This window comes from Equus asinus, chromosome 15 (assembly GCF_041296235.1).
Source record: "Equus asinus isolate D_3611 breed Donkey chromosome 15, EquAss-T2T_v2, whole genome shotgun sequence".
In the NCBI taxonomy this organism is placed as follows: domain Eukaryota; kingdom Metazoa; phylum Chordata; class Mammalia; order Perissodactyla; family Equidae; genus Equus; species Equus asinus.
Window position 1 is genome coordinate 42,526,429 of NC_091804.1, and position 15,767 is coordinate 42,542,195.

The 15,767-nt window shown below is 45.3% G+C and overlaps 1 protein-coding gene across 14 annotated transcripts in view; it reads right to left on the reverse strand.

Annotated features, from left to right (window-relative positions):
* Nucleotides 1-15,767, reverse strand: part of BCAS1 (brain enriched myelin associated protein 1) — a 107,053-nt gene that overhangs the window by 77,368 nt on the left and 13,918 nt on the right. The window lies entirely within an intron of this gene.

A 15,767-nucleotide genomic window follows, 5' to 3' on the forward strand; every position in this document is an offset into this window, starting at 1 on the left:
AGATCCTGAGCAGTCAGGATAAGGGATAAATCAGGAAATATAATGCACACTTACTGCGAAGGGAAATTGCAAATTATGCAAAAGATGCAGGCGTTTGCTGAGTCATGCAAAGGAACTGCTCCATCACACAGCTGTTGTTGGATGAGGATCGAGCAGAGTTAAAACAATTCACCAAAGAAGAAGATAAAATAGAAGAGAAAGTGGATGACGACAAACCTAGTTCTTCAAAAGAGAATTATATTTGAATATCAAAGGATAACGATGGGCCCTTGGGAAAACTGATGAAGACCTCAAAAACATGCAAAAATGACCCTTTTGTGGTCATGCTGCAGGAGTCAAATGACACTTCAAACAGCTGTGGCTGTCTGTGTTGTGCAAATGCATTTGTTGTCTTAAAGGTCTTGAAATAAGGATTCATGTGGCAGATACTTAGGGCTTGAAGGAAGATGTTAGATTTGAAAATTTCATGGAGTGATCAGATTTCATGCTTTCCATCTCAATAGTAAAAAGTCAGGATGTCTCTCCCAAGAAACTAGCATAAATAAAAGAAAGGAATGGGTTTGGGGACATGAGGGAAGAATTCTCGACCATCAGCTTGATACAGTGTGTCTGAACACTTAGTGATGGAAATGCTGGGTTTGAATATTATGTTCCAATGTAGGCAAAAGGTGACTGCTCACCCCACGCTCTCGAGAAAGCATCCTCTGACGTCAACAGTAATTGCCAGTCACTGGGGGCAAGACTGTGCTGGTGATATTCATGATTTCCACTCTCCTCTTTACTCACGCTCTCCCTACCATTCATATGCCTACAAAAGTCTGGAACATACAAAGATAATTCAAATGCAAAACCAGCCTTTGCTCCAACACGAACAAATATTGTCACTCAAAGCACATTAGATGTTTGATTTTGCAGTTTTTTTCCGTCAATTTGATAATAATACACATTTAACACGTTTACTACCCAAAACAATTAAGCTCTAAACCCTTTTCTTCCCCTGTCTCCATTATCGCCCCTCAATGCAATATGACTAATATGTGCAACCCAGCATGGCTTTTTAGACTGGGTCCACGTTCATACCTATACAGACAAGCATTCCAGATGCGTGTACAGAGGTTGTATTCGTCCTTGTTGGTTTTTATAAAAATTGGACCATATTAGATATAGTTTTTGATTGATTTTATATATCACTGTTATGGATTGAATGTTTGTGTCCCCCTAAATTCATCCGTTGAAATCCTAACCCCCAGTGTGATGGTGTTAGGAGGTGGGGCCTTTGGCAGGTGATTAGGTCGTGAGGGCAGAGCCCCCGTGAATGGGATTAGTGCCCTCATAAAAGGTGCCCAGAGAGCTCTCTTCCCCCTTCTACCACATGAGGACACAGTGAAAAGCTGGCCATCTATGAACCAGGACGAGGGACCTTATCAGACAACGAATCTGCCCGCACCTTGATCTTGGACGTCTCAGTCTCCAGAACTGTAAGAAGCAAATGGTTGTTGTTTAAGCCCCCAGTCTATGGTATTTTCGCTAGAGCAGCCTGAATGGACTCAAGCAACCACAGTTACCCCTCCCGGTCAATATATCCAAATCTCTTATCTTTCTTAATAGCTGCCTAGTATTCCTCAGTGTGGATATACCAAAAGATGTTTAAGCTATCGCCTGATCAGTGAACATTCTGAGAGTTTCCAAATTGTCTTTTTCCATCTGCACTATAAACAATGCTAAATCCTAAACGAGGGCTTTATTTCTGTAGATTACGGGCACAGGTGTAGAATTGTTGCACCCAAATCAATGTGCATTTAATTTTGAAAAACAGACACTGCCAGATTACTTTCCCAAAAAAGGCTCTAGAAATTCACATCTCCCGCAGCGATGTGATAGTCTCTCTCCCACCCCCAAGGGTGCAGGGACGGGAAGCAGCAGGAGCATTGATCAGATATGCAATGTTAAGCACCTGTTAAATGGGAAGAAAACTTACCAGGGAAGGTCATATGTCATTCTACTAGGGCCCTCAGCTGTTAGGGCAGCAAGAGTAAGTTTTGGAGAGGGTGGGTGGGGGTGGGTCGAATTCATGCCACATAAAATTGCTAAAGAGTGACAATTATTAGCTTGGGACTCTGGCGCACTCATAGTAGTTAGTCAGAAAGCAGTATGAGACAGGGGCTCAGGGGACAGTTCACACTTTAAAAGGGTGAATTTTATGGTACATGAATTATATCTCAATTGTGAAAACAGAGACATTCTATTAAAAAACAAAACATCAACACAGTGAGAGGTCGGGTGGGGAGAATGAACACCAAACATGTGCAAACGGTTCACAGAAAGAAGTACAGTGGTCCCCCCTTATCTGTGGGGGTACGGTCCAAGACTCCCAGGGGATGCCTTGAACTGTGGACAGTGCCAAACCCGATATATGCTGGTTTTTTTCCTATATATACCTATGATAAGTTTAATTTATAAATTAGGCACAGTAAGAGATTAACGACAATAACTAATAATAAAATAGAACAATTATAACAATACACTGTAGTAAATGTTACCTTAGATCTTAGCAACCTCAGCATATGATTATTTTCTTTCCTTACCAGGTAAAGAACTTTCACCTCTTCACTTAAAGGAAGCACTTTACAGTTTCTTTTTGGCATATCCAAATTGCCAGCATCACTATTCTTGTGTTTTAAGGCCATTACGAAGTACAATAAGGGTGACTTGAACACAAGCACTCGATCCCACAACAGCCCATCTGATGACCCAGATGGCTACTAAGTGACTAATGGGCAGGTAATGTATACAGTGTGGGTGCACTGGACAAATGGATGATTCACGGCCCAGGAGCGACTGAGCGGGACAGCTCGAGATTTCATCACGCTACTCAGAGTGGGGGGCAATTTAAAACTTGTGAGGGGCCGGCCGGCGGCCAAGTGGTTAAGTTTGCATGTTTTGCTTCCACGGCCTGGGGTTCACAGGTTTGGATCCTGGGCGCGGACCTAGCACCGCTCATCAGGCCAAGCTAAGGCGGCGTCCCACATAGAAGAACTAGAATGACCTAAAACTAGGATATACAACTATGTGCTGGGCTTCGGGGAGAAAAAAAAAGGGGAAGATTGGCAACAGATGTTGGCTCAGGGCCGATCTTCCTCACCAAAAAAAAAAAAAAAAAGCATAAAATGGTTAAAAGGGTAGATTAAAAAAAACGAACTTGTGAATTGTTTATTTCTGGAATTTTTCATTTAATGTTTTCAGACCTCAGCTGACTGGTAACTGAAACCGCCAATAAGGGGTGACTACTGTACAGCAGGCTTTTAAGCATATGAAAGGATGTTCAACATTATGAGTGGTAAAACGCAAGCAAAATAAAATTACAATGAGACAGCTTTCCACCTATCAAACTGGCAAAAGGGTCGACATTCAATAACCTGCTGGGGGGCAAGAGGATGAAACAGAAGAGCCACATATGTTGCTGGTGAGTGCAATTTGGCAGTTTCTTTGGAGGATAATTCAGTAATATATGTCAAAATTTAAAAATTCGCAAACTCTGTAAGCTCTAAATTCTACTTCCAGAATGTTACCCTATGAATTTAATTATACGGAGGCAAAAAGATACACGTAACAGATACACCCTGTTTGCTGGACTACTGTTATAAAACTAGAAACAGCCTAACCACTTACCCACAGGGGCCTGGTAAAGAAATTACCACACGTCCATACAATGGAAGACTCCCCAGGCATGCGCATTCCCCAAGACTCGTAGTAAGTGAGAAAAAGCCCAGTCCAACTGTATGTACAGCATGTTCCCGTTTGTTTTTAAAAAATGGTGTTGAGAGGCTGAGCAGAGGACTTAGCTGTTTACCTCGTGGGATACCTCTGGCCGCAAGAAGGTGTAGCGTTCTTGCCTCTAAGGAAGGAAATTTGGGTAAGGAGGCGAGAAGCAGTGAGAGTCAGGGAGGGACACTGTCCCCGCCCGACCTCACCATGTATACCATAGTGAGTGTTTAGTATGGATATGTACTAAGCCCCGCCCCAACCCATATCACCTAAAAATGCACAAATAATGAAAAAAAAATAAAGGGAAAGAAGAAGTCTAGAAATGAGAGGTGGAACATGAGGCTACTGAAGGAGCATTTGACCCATTTCCCGTGTTACCTGGGGCTGGCCCAGCTGCGGTGGCAGGCTGTGTAACTAATGAGCTCGAAGCTCTGACTGGAGGGGTTTGTCATGCAGAGTGCGTCCTGCATCCTGCGGTGAGTGGCATGACCTTGGGAGTATCCGCATATTCCAAAGTCTGACCTCCTGTTCAGCAAACTCAGAAACTCCAACTTTTTAGGTCACCTGGAGTCGACGCACTGCTCACAGGTCATTTGAAAAAGTACTCATCAATTGACCACACAGGCAGCCTATTGGTTTAAGATGAGGCAATAGGGCTTCAAAGGGGACTAGCCACTGGCAGCCTCCCACCCACGAGGTCCCTGCCTGTGGGAAACATACATGGGGGCACATTATCAAGGGCAGGATGCCTGCTGAGCCCAGAAGCCAAGAAACACACTTAAGAGTTGCCTCTAGGATTTAAATGTTTCATTGTTTCAAGCTGTGATAACCTGATGGCAATGATGACGATTAAAAAAAGCTATCTTTGTTGAGGGATGTGAAGTAGGGAGCAAAATTTACAATATCAGAGGTTGGCAACTATGAGATCTGCTGATGCGGCCAGCAAGGCGTGTGGCCAGCAAGGTGTTTGGATGTTTTCGAATTGGGAAATTTCGTTTGAAAGTCCTAACATTGGGCTTTCACTGAAATGTCTTATGATTGGCTGAGCGATTCCCACAGAGCAGCCACACCTGGAGCTGAGCCGAGCCTTCTGGACGGGAGCGTTTCCAGTTCTCTGCTTCCTCTCTGTCCACCAGAGCCTCCTGCCGGTTCCGCAGTGGTCCTCACGCCTGAGGGAGTGTCAGAGTCTCCTGGAGGGCTTGTGAGAACAGGGGCTTGTGAGAACAGACGGCAGGGCCCCTCGGCCAGCGTTTCTGATTCTGGCCCAAGCTGGGGCCCCAGAATCTGCATGTCTATCCAGTTCCCGTGATGGGATGCGGAGGGTCTGGGGACCACTCTGAGAATCACTGTCCACAGCTTTTGTACCTACAAATGGAGCCAGACTGTGCTTATATTTTCCAGCACTCATTCCCAGAAATATTTGGCCTCCGAGGTATGCTTTGCGCATATCAGATCTCACCCACCAATATGCTGCTTTCATTATTAAACTTCCAGAAATTTGGTGGCACCTCACCATTTCGTGGGTCTCACTGATTTATTATTTTTATTTTTGTGAAATGAAAGGTGTTGGCAAATTCTTCCTGGTTTGGTAAAAGGATGTGAAAAGTAGGCGTTAAAAAACTGTCGACTCTAGGACAAGAACTGTGGGGGTCAGCGTTTACTCCATTTCAAGATCTGGTTAAAATACCCCCTGCTGGGGCCGGCCCTGTGGCCCGGTGGTTAAGTTCGAGCGCTCTGCTTCTGGCCGAGGGTTTCGCCAGTTCGGGTCCTGGGCGCAGACATGGCACCAGTCATCAAGCCATGTTGAGGCAGCGTCCCACATGCCACAACTAGAAGGACCCACAACTAAAAATATACAACTGTGTACTGGGGGGATTTGGGGAGAAAAAGCAAAAAAAAAAAAAAATGCCCCCTGGGGAACAGAAACAAGACAACATGCAGTTGTCACCCGTCAATACTGTTTCTCTTTTCACTGTTTTTTACGTTTTCTCTTGATCTCTCCCTGGCTCTCTTGGTCTACCCTTCGAGAGAGGGACAGCTAATATCGCTCGTGCTCCTGAAACCAGGTCGCTGTTCCTATCTTTAGACTGCCTTCTTAGTCCAGAGAGGCAAAGGGCAGTTCGTGTGTTACTCAGCAGCAGCTGCGTGGAAGTGAAGGAAACGAGCCTGCAGGAACCCTGGAACAAAATGTCGTGCCCGGAGCATCAGCCGCAGTAGGGACAAAAAAGGCCTCAAAGAGTTTAAAACAGAAATGCCGATGTTTTACTTTTGAAAAATGTAAATAAGGAATTTCCTATTTGAGTGTATTCCAAATGGGTTTCAACCTTGGCTGAAGGTATATACACATTAGGTGCTATAAAAATACTTATGCCCCGGGAAACTTGAAAATGACTTACACCCCGGGGCCCTGCCCTCCCGAGCTTCTGATTTCACTCTTTCTGGGGGTGGGGGAGGGGTGGTATCCAGATTTTAAAAATTCCCCAGGTGATTCTAATGTGCGTTCAAATTGGGAACCACTATCTTGAGGAGTCGACATAATTATAAAGGCCATCATTTATTGTTTCAGGCACCAAGCAAAGGGATTTGCAAGCATTATCTTAGTTTCTCTTCATAACACCACAAGGTCAAGAAATCAAGTCCAGGCAGCTGCTAAGAGGTGGAGCGAAGCCTCAAACTCAGTTTGTCCAAGGCTCTTGCTCTAGCCACTGCCTTATATACTTCCCTCCTCAAGGAAGGATCTAAACTGCAAAGCATAAAAAATACCTATAAGAATGTTTATTGGGGTGGGCCCGGTGGTGCAGCGGTTAAGTGTGCACATTCCGCTTTGGTGGCCTGGGGTTCGCCGTTTGGGATCCCGGGTATGGACATGGCACCGCTTGGAAGCCATGCTGTGGCAGGCGTCCCACATAGAAAGTAGAGGAAGATGGGCACGGATGTTAGCTCAGGGCCAGTCTTTCTCAGCAAACAGAGGAGGATTGGTGGCAGATGTTAGCTCAGGGCTAATCTTCCTCAAAAAAAAAAAATGTTTATTGCAACATTGTTTAGATTGGAGAAAAACAGAGGAAAAAAAAAGAGAGTGCAGACATCAGGGTAGTGGCTGAATGAGTTATAGTACATCCACACCTTAAAATATTTTGTAGTTGTCACAAAACAATAAATTAAAGTTGTGCCAGGCGACCTGCAGGGATCTGTCTGTGTTACTACGGCTCAGGGATTTGTCCTCAGCTGGGCTGGCTGGAACATCTGGGGACTAGCCGGCCATTTCTCTCTTGCCACGTGGCTTCTTCATATGACCAGCTTGGGCTCCCTCCCAGCATGGCAGTCCCAGAGTGGCTGGATTCTGACATGGCGGCTAGCTTCCCCCAGAGCTGGTGCTGCCAGAGGCCAAGGCAGAGGCTGCAGGGCTTAAGGCTTAGCCTTGGAACGTATGTGTCATTCTTTCCCCTGCGTGTTATTGGTTATACAGGGCCAGCCCAGAATCCAAGGAGTGGACTCCGAGGCGGTGCGAGTGAATACCGGGACGCATGGATTATTGGGGTGGGGGCGGGGTGCGTGTCTGGAGACTGTCTACCGAACAGGGTAGCAGAGAAGATAACTGTATCCGACAGAAATTCTCCACTAGATTTTTGGTGAGAAAAAGCACCAAGAGGTGGCGAAGGATTAGATTGCCCAGGAACTCTTGCATATTTCCAAGGAGGGCAGAGGAACAAGGCGCTGTGGGGCCCTCCCGGAGAGCCGGTTTTCAGAATTCTCTGAAACTCCTTTACTTAGAGAGGCGTGCCGCGCAATGCAATGTAGGGGAGGGAGGGGGGAGCGCCTGCGTGGATAGCGAGTCTCGCAGCATTTCAGGACGGAGAGTTGAGAATAAGGAGCTTATTGAGTGAGATATGTACAGTAAGATGATGAAAGGAGAGAGAAGAGTGTTTAGGAAATGAGCTGGATCCCGTTAACGTCTTTTGAAAGGTCTGAGTAAAGACATTGCTACTGTTGGTTTCTCAGTCATAATTCTTTGAAATCAACTCTGGCAGGCATGGCTGATTGCCTGTTCAACAGCCAATCCACTCCTACCCCATTTTCTTTGCTTGCTGCCCAGAGAGATGCTTGACTTCCTGTCATCCCAGGCAGCTAGTGGTGGCTGTGCGACTGAGTTCTGGCCAATGACATGTAAGAGGATCCCTACTTGGGGGCAGGGGCTTCTGGGAAGGATCTTCCTTTCTTTCCCAATAAAAGGAGAAAAAATGGTGGCAAATCTTGGCCTTTCCCTTCCTGCTTTTGGATCCCACCACTTGAGGATGCGATGTTTGGGTCTGTGGCAGCCATTTTGTGAGCAGTGGTAACATCACTGGCACAGTTATTTGGTGTCTTGATGATGCTCTTGAGCTGCTGCTCCAAACTTGGAACGGCCACCCCCAGATGTCTTGTTATACAGTCAGGTGTTGCTTAACGACGGGGACACATTCTGAGAAATGCGTTGTTAGGCAATTTCGTTGTTATGGGAACATCACAGAGTGCATGTACACAAACCTAGATAGCCTACTACACACCTAGGCTAAATGGTATTAATCTTATAGGAGCACTGTCATATATGCTGTCTGTTGTTGACCTAAACGTCGTTATGCCATGCATGACTATAATTAAAAGTGATATTTACTTAGGGTTGTATTACTTTCAGCTGACACATCAGGATCTAGAACTTGCTCTTAAGCCTCATTTTCTTGCTCCTCTGCTGCCCCTGGTCTGATGTGCCACCACATTGATTCATCAACCATTTCCAAGCCCTTCTTGTATCTCAGAGCCTGTGCTAAACTCTGGCATTATTGCAACAACAAAGGAAGGCAAATGCTCTATTCTCAGGGTCTTGGAGCAGGGGAAACAGATCAAAAAAGCAGGCCAACTGGGGGGAAAGAATGGATGCTGTAAGGACACGTATATTTGCTCCCTTCCCGACCGGTGATGTTGGCCCCGCATTTTCAGCATGTCAGGTAGCTGTGATCTTTGGCGCTGGTTCTCCCGTTACGCTTTGCCCAAGCATCACTACTGGCAAATGCTTCTATTCATTGTGTTATAGCATCAGCAGGAGCACTTTGCTCAAGTTAAGAATTTTCAATCCAATAAAAGGATTCCACTTATTTCTTTTTTAAAAAAGCAAATTTAGGCAATTCTTCTTTTTTAGGAACAATTGACTAGGAACAAAAAGAGAAGATATTAATTCCTTAGAAAATTCTTATCCAGGTGAAACAGAGACAGTCTTCTGTTCCTGAAAAACGATGTGTTCTGGCAGATAAATCATGCCTTGGTCTCTGCCATCCATTAGCAGCGAGGACTGAACAATCTTTTTTAAAGAGGGAACTAATGTGATAAATTTGATAGGAATCAAAGAAGGAGAAAAGTGAGGCATTTTTATTTCCCCAAAGATCTGTGAGGTTTTGGGCATAAATACACAGGGGGGACAATCTGATCAGGTGATAAGACAGGGAAAGCCAGTGGTAAGTGACACACAGGCCAGTAGTCTCTGCTTGTGGTTTCCCCATCTCCTGCATTTTGTCACACTCAGCCTGTGCCAGCCACTGTTCTTAGAGCTCCTCTACAGAGTGGACATTATTATTGCTCCCGCTTTACAGATGAGTCTCCGAGAGTGTAAATTCCTCGCCAAGGTTACACAGCTAGTGAGGGGCGGAGCTGGGACCTCGCCCAGGTCCGTCAGCCTCTGGATCCTGAGTGTGCTCATGTGAGTTTCCTACTGCTGCTGTGCCAAATCGCCACAATTTTTGTGCCTTAAAACAACACAAATATATTATCTTACAGTTTCAAAAGTCAGAAGCCAAAATTGGTCAACTCCTGGAAGCTCTAGGCGAGAATCTGCCTCCTTGCTTTCTACAGCTTCTGGAGGCCACTGCATTCCTTGGCCCCTTCCTCCATCTTCAAGGCCAGCAGGGTGGCAGGTTTCAGTCCCTCGGTGACCTCTGCTCCCATTGTCACAGCTCTTTCTCTGCCTCGGACCCTCCTGCCTCCCTCTTATAAGGATCCTCTGATTACATTGGCTTGCCTGGATAATCCCGGATAATCTCCCATGTCAAGGTCCCTAATTTGATCACATCTACAAAGCTGGCTTTTGCCATGTAAGGGACATATTCACAGGTTCTGGAGAGTAGGGTGTGGACATCTGCGATGGGGCATTATTCTGTGTCCCGCAGCCTCTTGGATATTCTACTCTGCAGCCTAACTAATAAGTAAACGACATTTCTTCGGGCATGCATTCTCAACAGGGGCAATACTGCACCCCAGGGGCGAAAGTTGGTTCTGGGAAGAGGATGAAAAAAAACATTCTTTTTATGTATAGAGCACAGATAAACATATAGCACATAAAAAGATATTCAGCATATCTGTGACATTATAATTTCATAGGGAGTGATTAGAAAAATTGTGGCTCTTGCAGGGAGCAAGGATTTAAAAAATAGATTGAGAAACACTGTTCTAGGGCATTTGAAAGCTTTTTCAGAAATTTCCTTTCCAGAATCTGTAGAGTCAACTTTTACCCTCGCTTCGAACTTTTGGTTAAAATGGGGAGGAGAGCGCTCTCATGGCTCCACACACAGACGGGAAAGCAGAGGTTTGGAGAACATTGAGAACACGCAGAGGGAAAGCGACTGTTGCCCATTTCTACTGCAGAGAGAAAACCACAGGGGCCGGGGAAGGGAACCGTGTTGGCTTCCCAGCTCCCTGAGATACATTCTCTGAATGAGGGCATCAGGGCTCCTCTGGGTCCGCACCTCCTCCTCCTTTTTAAAGAGACTTCTACACCACCTCCATGCCGAGCAGGAAGCCGCCGCTCGTGAAATAGATTTCCCGTCTAGAAACACAGCAGACACAGCTCCCGAGCACGTCCTGTACCTGGCACTGGGCTTAGCTCTGAATCTTAGCCTTTCCTTTTGGAAGCCACCTGGGAGGTGAGCCATCAACCCCACAGCTCACCTCCCTTTCTTTGCTCCAGGAGTCCTCATCTGCACCACCGCCCCCCACCCCCCACCCGGCCCCCTCATCTTAGCTCCTAGTGAGAAAGCAGCTCAGGGTCTCCCTCAAGAACAAATGAAACTTTTTAACTGTGTTTTTGTTGTCAAAGAAGAAAATGTTAATTAAATCATTGCAGCCTTATCTACGTTCTCACAGAGCTTGGTTATATGCTAATACTTGCCACATATCTCCTCAGGGCTCTTTTGTAAAAAAATAAACTAGAAAACAATCCTCTTCTCAGGTGGTTAAACGCCTCTTCAGGTATTTCCTTCCCAGAATCTCCAGGCTTAGCTCTGACATTCTCCTTTACTTTTGGGTAAAAAAGGTGAGCAGCGGCCATCATAATCCTATCTTACACGTTGGAACAGTGAAGGTTGAATATTAATAGGGGTGTGACATCTCCTCTGCTAACATCCTACTAAATGGAAGAGCGCGGTCTCTTTCTAGGATGCTGGAGGTGGGCGTGTGGCACGAAATGTTCTGTGCCTTGTAACTGCCCGGTCTCTGAGCCACTGGGGATTTAGTTTCTCCTTCACAGTTCGCCAGTCTGTGTGTGAGCAAAATGCATAGGAGATCCCGGCATTCACCAGGATGTGCTAAGCCGTCAAGATGTGGTTCACCTCAAAAATTGTCTGATTGAAGGAGAGGCAAGAAATTCACACATCCTGTGTATGGGTGGGATGTCGAGGTGTCAGGTGACTGTCTCCTGAGGTCTCCCGCTCCTGGGCTGTGTACAGTATGACAACGAGCTAAGAGATGCCATCTCTTCACAAAATACCTTCCCATCGCCTCACTTTCCTGCCCTCTCCAGTTCAGACGAAAGACTGGAATTGGGTGAGCAAAGCACATCCTTCTAAAATACAAGTGATCTCTTTTTTTTTAATACAAAAGATCCTTTATTGAGTTTAATTGTTTTTTGTCTTCAGTTGATCTGAGTTGCTTTCACACTGCTGATTTTTTAAAGACTTCATTGCCCCTTGATAGTGTTTTAAAATCAGATTTATCTGATTGAGGTATGGTTTACGTACAATAAAATGCACCAACTACTATAGCACAATTTGATGGGTTTTGACAAATGTATACAGTCATGCAACCACATTCTGGAGTCAAGATATAAAGCCTCTCCGTCATCCCTCAAAATTCTCTCGTGTCCCTTTTCGTGTCCCTGTCCACCAACCCCCAGCCCTGACAACCACTGATCTGCTTTCTGTCACTATATTTTTGCCTTTTCTAGAATTTCATATAAATAGAATCATACAGTCTGTTGAATTTTGTGTCTGGCTTCCTTTTCTTAGCCTAGTCGTTCTGAGATCCCTCCACGGCACTGCATTTGACAGTAGTCCATTCCTCCTTCTTGTGGAGGAGCGCCCATCGTGGGGGTATGCCCCAGCTGGGTTACTATTCTACTGATGGACGTTTTGCTTTATTAAGGATATTTCCCCAGCTATTTCGGAATTCAAATCAAACATCTATTGGAACAAGAAAGGGAGGAATTGAAGATATTAATGTAAACAATTTTGTTTTGGCAGAGCAAACACATGAGCTTCTAACCCAAAGTTGCAAGAAAATGTGTTGCCCTCGGTGGCATTCGGGGTAAATCACGTTGCATGTGGCTTCGACATCATTAGCGGCTGACTCCAAAATAAGACTTTCAACGGCATCTGAGATGGGGAAATTAATCTAGAAATATAATATGGTAATAAAAATGAGATATTTTGATTTTCTAAGATATTGGTTTTGTTTTGTTTTGTTTTGTTTTTTCTCCTCCCCAAAGCCCCCGGTACATAGTTGAATATTCTAGTTGTGCCTCTGGTTGTGCTGTGTGGGACACCGCCTCAGCATGACCTGATGAGCGGTGCCATGTCTTCACCCAGGATCCGAACCAGTGAAACCCTGGGCCGCCAAAGCAGAGCGCGCACGCAAACTTAACCACTTGGCCACGGGGCCGAACCCAAAGATATTGTTATTTAAGAAGAATTATAATGCCAAGCTTCTGAGAGAAGTCCCTGAGCCAAAATCCCCTTGTCTCTTGTTCTTACTAAGAAAAAACACTGTATGAGATATATCTTTTTCTGCTTTATTTCCCCAAAATCCCCCCTGATCCATAGTTGTACATCTTAGTTGCAAGTCCTTCTAGCTGTGGCATGTGGGACGCCGCCTCAACATGGCCTGACGATCGGTGCCAAGTCTGTGCCCAGGATCCGAACCAGCGAAACCGTGGGCCGCTGCAGCGGAGCGCGAGAACTTAACCAGCCGGCCACGGGGCCCGCCCCGAGATACATTTGTTTCTGAGACGAAACAGAATGTAATTTCATGGATCAGCTTAAAAGAAGTGTTTTGCCTGATCGATATCTCCCACATTGTGTCTGGAAGACTCATAAATCAAAGATTCAAAAAGTATAAGGGATGTAGAAAAGAAAAGTTTTAACAGCTGATTTTAAATTTGCAGAAGTTATGCTAGGCCGAGATAATACAGCCAACTTCAAACTGCAATGACAGCCTTTATGACAGTCCACATTAAACCCGACACAGAAAAAGGAACTTTCCTCATGTGTTCGCCACATGCCAGGCACTACTGTGTTTTAGGTGTATCAGTTCATCTAAGCTTCACAATGATCTTAGAAGCTTGTTAAACTCAATAATTATTATTATTCCCGTCTTACAGATGAACAGGCTCACAAACTTGCCCAAGCTCGCACAGCAGAGCCACGATGCACGTTTAGCCTCCCAGCTTCCCAGGCTGTGCGTGCAGCCTCTGGGCCGTCACTGCTTCTCAATGAGCCTTTATAGGAAACGTTCTCGAACGGCAACAAACCCCTTTAACTTTAATGGGGAAAAAAAGGGGGAGGAAGCAGACAAAAAGAAGGAAAACAGTCACCCAGAATCCCATTTATCTCTTTTTCCGGTGACTTTTCTCTGTGCTCATGCATGTATGCATACACCAACAGAGACGGAGACAGAAGTGTAGCAAAAGACACGGTCAGAAAATTCTGTCCAAAGGACAAAGAAAAAAAGTCACCCAGAATCCCACTTTTATACCCCCTTAAAACTGCATTGAAAATTATAACTTAGTGAACAAGCTGGGGAAAACAGCATGAGGATGGCAATAAGCTGCCTTCTGCATTAAATGGGATAATCACTCTGAAGTGAGTTGCATGGGGCTAAAGTCGTCAGTGAACGATAGGCAGGATTCTGACCTCAGAGGATTAACTTAACCTCTACAGATTCTCCAGTGGGCACGGAGTAAGTCGAAAGTAAGGCTGCAGGGTAGGAGAGCTCAGTGCAACCAACCCAGGACTCTGCAAAATGCCATTCTCTTTGCCCTTGTCACACGGAGGCAGCCACACAGCAATGCACTATTCCAGATTGTTGTCATGTAGTTCTGTGACCTGTTTTCCTCCTTCCAGGAAGACTGTGTATATATATATAAAAATGTTAGAGGCAGGGGGAAAGGAAGGAGGGAAAGAGGGCTGGTCGGGGGGAGGGAGGGAGGCTCTCTCAGTTCCCAGTGCTTTGTTCCTATGTAATTCTTCCATATAAAAATATGGGGATAATAATAATAAGAATAATAACAATAAAATCATGATAAAGAAAACTATTTCTGTAGAACATATTATATTCTCAGTGCCTCACAATTTTTTGAGAACAAACGTCTACAGTTTGCAAATTATAAAAACGGTATGATTCTCATTTGAAAGCCTGTGTATCTCGATGGGCAGCTTTCACCCTGTTCCGATCGAAGGGCTGCTGCTGTGAACACGGCCCACTTTGTGTACATCATAGTGGAAGTTTGACTCACAGGGTTTAAGGCAGCAAGAGACTTGTGACAGGGTCTCGTCCTGTGGCTGCCAATCCTGGCCGTGCAGCAGAATCGTCAAGAAAGCGTCTCACACTTCAGATGCCAGGCCCCCACCTTCAGGGATTCTGGATAGCAGCTGTGGGATGGGACCTGGGCATCTAAGTTTTTAATAAGCAACCTAGGTATGATATTGTGATTTATAAGAAATATATATTTGGTTTTCATTGCTGTTCCTGCAAAGAGTTCCGAAAACTTTTAAATGATAAGAGCCATGAAGATGTCTTCTGTTATTCTCAACAAGCCCCTTTGAACCACATCTGAATTTATGTTAATCAGGTGACTTTTGGAAAGCCTCTAAGGATGGGGGCCGGTTGTCAGGGGAACCAGCCTTGTGATTAGATGGTTGGACCTGTCAGCCCTACTCCCCGACCTCTGGGGAGATGAGAGGGCTGGAGATTGAGTTCAGTCACCAATGGCCAATAATTTAATCAATTACGTGTAATGAAGCCTCCATAAAAATCCTTAACGTGTAGGCTCAGATTTATTCTGGGTTGGTGAACACATGGAGGTGCTGGGAGGGTGGCCCCAGAAAGCCACAGAAGCTCTACCATTCCCAGGTCCCCACTCCGTCCCACACCTTGCCCTGTGCATCTCTTCCGTCGGCTGTTGCTGAGTTGTATGCTTTTATAATAAACCAGTAATCTAGTAAGTAGATTGTTTTCCTGAGTTCTGTGAGCCATACTAGCAAATGATTGAACCCGACTGGGGGGTTATGGGAACCTCTGATTTGCAGCCAACTAGGACAGATGTCATGGGTAACCTGGGACCCACCACTTGCAAGTGGCATCTGAAGTTGGGGGCAGTCTTGTGGGCTTGAGCGCTGAAACTGCGGGATCTGATGTTAACTCAAGGAAGACAGTGTCAGAGTGGAATCGAATTGTAGGACACCCCCCTAGTATTGCAGAAGTGCTTAGTATGGCGAAAAAACCACATATCTGGTGTCAGAAGTGGTGTGAGTAGTAGAGTGTCGAGAGGGAAAACAGGGCTTTTTCCTTACACTAGGAAATTCTAAAACCTCTGTGTTCAAGACATGAAATCGAGGTCCAGAAACTTACATGAAAATGACAGCAACCATAACCATAATGCAATAACGATAGCTAACACTTCCTATGTGCCAGGTACTAAAATATGA